The following is a 6,004-nucleotide window of genomic DNA, read 5'->3' on the forward strand; positions in this document are numbered from 1 at the left end:
TCAATGAAACTCTTTTCTAGATTCCTTAGTTCTTTACAGGTCTCTGCTTCTGTCTTTCTTCTCTCACATCCAAGCAGGGTCTCAGGATCTTCTTTGACTGATTTGTTATAAGACTTTTCATTCAACCTGTTTTTCCCACTCACAGAAGCTCTCCTTTTCCTTTCCATTTCCATTACTGTGGGGAAATGTCAGTGTCTGGATATTAACTTCTTACAAAGACCCCCCACAGAAAAGGCTTTCAAAACCCAAAACTTTCTGCTCTTCAACACTTTACCATGGTAGCATTTCAGCTCAAGATTTTTTCTGTTTCTCCAGTTACCTGAAAAATACTGCTTTTATTTTAAAAAGTAACCTTATGTGGCTGCAGCAACTGCTTGGCTTAGACTTCTCTGCAGTGTGGATTTTATTCTCCCCAGTAAGAAATCAAGAAAGCCTGGAATCAAAGGAGCTGAGATGGGGTGGGAGTCTCACTGGTTCAAAATGGGAAGAGTCTTCTCAATGGCTTTAGGGTCTGTGGAGCTGCCACCCCTCATCAAGAGATGTCTTCTGTTCAGTGCTTGTAAGACAGGATGTTTAGGAGTTACAGAAGAGGCAAAGCCACATTTCTGGCTGTCACGCTGGTTCAGCTTGGACAGGGGAGACCTAACCAACACTAAGCATGGTGGGATGGGATGGATAGCCGCACAAGGTCTGGTCCAGCTCTGCCTGCACTGCACTGCCCTCGAGACTGCAGCCTATGGCCACTTTGTGCCCCTGCATGTGCACACTCATACACAAATAGACTGGGAACGCCTTCAGAAATGATGGAAGAGACACAGTTGGTCAGATGACTTTGTCTTAAATCTAGCTTCAGTTACAAGCAACCAGGTTTTCTCCTTTTACTTCAAAAGTTTTTTTGGGGGGAGCAGAGTTCTTTATACGAAGCTTCTCTGCCATCTTCAGTGCTCAGAATCTGCATGTTGGATGTCAGCATTTCACTGCAGTCAGCGCCAAGCCTTTACAGCACTGAACTAAGCTGGGTCTAATACAGAAAATGTACAGTTTCACATGAATCACAGTTTTGATTTGTCGATCTGACAATAGAGAAGAGAACATATGCTCAGATGCTTCTGTTAGCCCAGCTCTAAGGAGAAAACAGTGTAACAGAGCACAGTGGTGATTCACCACACTTCCTCTGAGCTTATCTGCCGTAGCTTCTGTATGCTGCGGTGGGCAACAGGGAGCTCTCATGAGGGCCATATGTGACAGGAGCCTAAGCACAGGCAGTCAGGGGAGATCAGGTGGCACAATTCTTATGAGGATTATATTGGCTCCACAGCCCCAGCCAAGTTCACCTTCTCCTTCCTTAATTCTCTCCCCAGTTCCAGCTGGCTCTGCTGTGTATTATTTCCTCACCAGCAATGGGCTGTTGCCAGAGGCAGCTACCAGCTGGCAGAGGCTCACACGCCCCAGCAGGCAAAAGGAGCAGAGGGGAGCCCTCTGGAAGGAGGAAAAAAGTTGTACAAGTTAGTTACTGTGGAGCCACAGCTATTTATAAAACTGGGCTGGCAATGAAGGAAGGAGAAAAGCTGTGGGTAGGGCCTGTGACGCCACGCTGGCAAGGCAGCTTTGTTCTCCCCTGCTACAGCTGGATAGTGCAGCACATTGGCCTTGCAGCTACAGCTACAGCATTTTCCCCACCTAACATGACCAGTCATTCTGCCAAAATCTATCTGCTCTCAGGCTTGTACTATGATGTAGCTATGGTGAACAGGGAAGACTGGAGGCCAGAGGGCTGACAAGAGGTTGTGGAGAAAGCTGGAGGCCATGGTGCAGGCAGGAGGCTGTGGGGCAGGAGAACCAAGGCCCGGCAGAGGTAGCCCAGGCACATGCTGCTCATTGCAGAGCAGAGGGGAATATTTGGAAGGGCAGTCTCCTGTTCCCCCTTTCTGTGAATAGGTCAACTTGTTAAACCCATCCCTACATCAGTCTGTTGGAGTCCATTCAGTGTATTTGCTGCTATACAGTTTTGCTAGGAAAACTGAGAGAGGTGTATTGTGTTTCTTTCCATCCTGCCTTATTTCCTCTCCTCCCTCTTGTCCTCTTATCTGTCCTCGTAGCACAACAGATGTTTTCCATAGGATAATGAGTGGGCACGAAGCTGGGGTAACAAGACAGTTTCCTGGGCAGTACCAAATCTATTCATTTCCTGATTCTCCATCATAACTACTGCTGGAAGCAGTTGCTGTAGGCACAGCTTTCCAGGCTGAATGATTTTGAGCTGACCCTTTGTTATGACAAAGGAAAATGTGTCTCTGGGAAACAAAAAGGAATCTTATCCTCTCCCTACCTCCCAGAGACCACTTACACCCCTTTCCACCTAACAGACTGCTAACTGCTTCAAAGTCATAAGTTGACACAGGTTTCCTCTTATGTTCTTATCTGGTATCTATGAATTTACCTTCCCTGAGCTGTAGCTGAGGGAGGTGTCTTGTCTTTTCATCACCTTCAGAGGCAGCAAGGAGGCTGCTGGTGTGGTAGCATAGCCTGCAGCAGTTAGCACCTGAAGATCCTATAAGAACTACTCAGAACAACCTCTGGAAATCTCATACGAGCTGCAGCAATACAAAGTCCTGTTAATTGTTTATGCAAATCCATGAATAGAATTAAGGAACCTGTTCATTAACTGCACCCTCCCAAGCGTCCCATCTGGGTGGCATACCACTGTGGTTCCTTATTTAAATAGCCCCTGTCCAAGCCTCTCAACTGCTTTGCAGAGCATGAAGCTCAGGAGGAACACCACTGTGCTTCAGGGTGCATAAGCAAAAGTGAGCAAACAAGCAGAGGAGTATACAGGTTCTGTGTGTATTTGGTGTGGTTTTCCCTTTGCCACACCAAATACCCTTCCACTTCTCCTTCCTCTAAAATAGAAAAGGCAGGGTACAATCAAGGGTTTGAACATAAAGGAAGGATAAAGAAAACAAGGCAGACCAAGCCCCTGAAGATCCCACATGAACCACACAGAGAGCGCAGCTACTTGTTAGTCTGCTGGGCTGAATTCTAGGGAAAACATTCACACAGATGAAATTATTGGTAAGTGAAATGGAGATGCACTGCTAAAGGGGTTGCTCTGTGCTCAATGTCATCTTCAATTTCCGGGCTCCTGAGTTTTCCAGCAAGCATGAATAGCCAGATCTTTGCCTACCCATCAATTCTGAAAACCGATCATTCTTAAATTAAACAAAGACTTTTGTCCTGTCCATGTCACTTTTTCCAGCTGCAGGGATTTACATGTATTTGGAAAAAGTCTGCAGCCAGCATGTGTTCGTCATCTCCTCACACTTTCATAAATGATTGTGCTGGAGGAAGGAAGCCTGCCTCTCTGCTGCCCCCTCCAGCTGGAAAATCAACTCTAATCTGTCTGTCCTTTTTCCTGTTGTGCATCTTGCCAATTAAAACTAAGTCTTGTTATTACCTTCAAATAGCATGGCTAAGCCTTTGGTCATTTTTTTCCTGCTTTAATTCTCATTCTGCCCATGAACCTGTATTTGGCTTGTAGTTTGCATCTCATAATTGGCTCAGCCCTCTCTCGTTTCAACCCCAGTTCTTGCTTGCTCTCAGCCTTCCTCCTGCTCTGCCAGGTATCTGCCATGTCATTTTGTTCCTGCTGTTTTCATATGTGATGGGTGAATGGACTTCCAATTACACTGGAGACATTTTAACTGTGCTAGATACTTGGATGTGCCTGTGTTCATTCTTCTGTATACTGTACATTGATGCCCTGCCTATACCACCCAGTTGAACGTTGTTTTCTTATTTTGGCTTTCAAGATTTGTATTCTCACATTGCTGTTTGACTGCTCAGTATAAAAACACCACTGACCTGTAGTGGACACGAACAGCTCCAACAGAGATTGTCTTTTCATGGTGTAACCAATTGCTGAAAGCAGTGAGTGGGTAATGGGGGTGGGATTTGGTGGCCCCTGCAGATATCTCAGCAGCTGGCAAGTACTGCTTGTTGTAAAAAAAAGTAACTATGGGCTCTGAAGATTTTGTTGGACACATGGAGCCCTCTGTTTTGGGGGCTTGATAGTAGCTTCTTCCCTTAACATCCAATTTTTATTTAACTCTTCCATTTCCTGATGAACAGGTCTTGGACAAAACCACAACTTTCTCCTTGGGTATTCTTAAATTCAGCAGTTGCCAGAAGCAACTTAGTATTTTATGGCCTTGCTCCTCTAGAGCTGAAGAACCCCTTAGTGTGCTGGAACTCCAATATGCCTTCTCTCTCTGCAGAAGACAAAGCCTCTTAGGAATTCTTCAAGGCTCTTCCCCACTCCCCTGACACATGCAGACATATGTAGAGGTAGTGATATATCTGCACATCTTTCCAGTTAGACTGCAAACTGTACTGGATTGTTTGATATCGCAAGGCAGAGCACGCTGCTGTGGGAAGAGCTGTGTGGCTTTGGGGGCATTGCTGCTCTCTTTCTTTCCTGTGTTCAGAACTTCCATGTGGACTTCTGTGCATCTTTCTCCTGGGCTTTGTGTTACAGTAGAAACACAGATGCTACTTATCTGCAAAACAGTCTCCAGCTCTCTTTTCTCTCTGGTGATTTCCTTCTTTTAGCTTCTCGTGTGATGGAGGTACCCTGAGTGCCAAGGTATGTAAGAACAACTCTTTTCTTAAGAAAGTAACTTGTTAAGTAGTGTCTGGAGGCTCTTAGAGATCTTTTTCATATGCACATTCACAAACTTCCCACTTTCCCCCATAGTTCACCGTGCACCTGGAGAGAAAGATGTTGAGCACTAAGGGCTATGCTCCTTTTATACAGCTCCGGTAACGTTGGTTACTGGAAGCCGTTGCAAGGGCTAAAACTACTACTAGAACAAAGTAACAGGGCCATGGGCGTACATCTCCAATGAGTGGAAAATGGCTTTCCTTTTTTATTAAGGTCATGAGAGAGAAGCCTGCCTCTGCTTGCCTGCACTCTCCTGGGGCAGAGGCTGGTAGGTGGTGTCCTCTCCTTGTGCATGGCCTAAAGGGTGAATCCTTGTTTCCATTCTAGTAAAGGGCAACATGCAGCTGTGGTGTGAACTGTTAAGAGCAAAATGAAGTACAGGGAAGTCACCTCTATTTTCATTTGCTGTACACCATAATGTGTACAGGATATGGAGAACTGCATGCATCTTTTTATCTATTTCACACAGTACCATGTAAAACAGGCACCCAAGCACAGTTCTGCCTAAACTTCTTTTTCTAGTTAACAACAATTTACAGAATGCCTCTCATTTGTCCTCTGCCTTTAAGCCCATGGTTGTCCTAGCAGCAGCTGCTTAGACATGGGTAGTGGTGGGCAGAGGCGCTTGCTATTTCTGGCAGAGATGTATGAGCCGTAGGCTATCTAAAGGGAGTGATGATGCTGTCCCAAGTACACAGCACTTTCCTTCACAGTTGATGCACACAGCATTCCTGATTTTGGGAAGGAGCTGCTTTCCACCACCCGCTTGAGAAACATGAACTTCTGGTGCCATCCAAAGTAATAAGTTTCACACAACTGACGTAGGTCCATCTTATCTCAGAGGCTTATATGTCATTCTAAGACAGTCTCTTCCTCACCCGCAGTGTGGGCTGGATGTATCCCTGATCTAAAGAACATAGCTTTGTTTTTTTCAGGGACAGTGGTACAGATTTGCCTTTTCCCTTGATGTTTCTCTAGCAACTCTTCCAAGTTTTGGCTGGAAAAAAACTGTCGCAAGATACTGCTGCTGGAATGTGAGATATAGCCCACTGTTTGCAAATACCACATCCAATGGGACCAGAGCACGCAGCACTCAACAGAACTTGGTGTGTTCAGATTTCTGCTTTCTGTGTTTCAGTTTGTACACTTCATCTAAATGCTGAGCGGGCTATCTTGGGGCACACACACTGCACTGACCACCACAGGATGAGACCACATGTTCACCCTGTAGCTGGGAGTGATTCCCCATGGCCCAGTGTGGTGGGGCAGCCCCATTGGAGATGT

Source organism: Lagopus muta, chromosome 6, assembly GCF_023343835.1.
Source record: "Lagopus muta isolate bLagMut1 chromosome 6, bLagMut1 primary, whole genome shotgun sequence".
NCBI lineage: Eukaryota > Metazoa > Chordata > Aves > Galliformes > Phasianidae > Lagopus > Lagopus muta.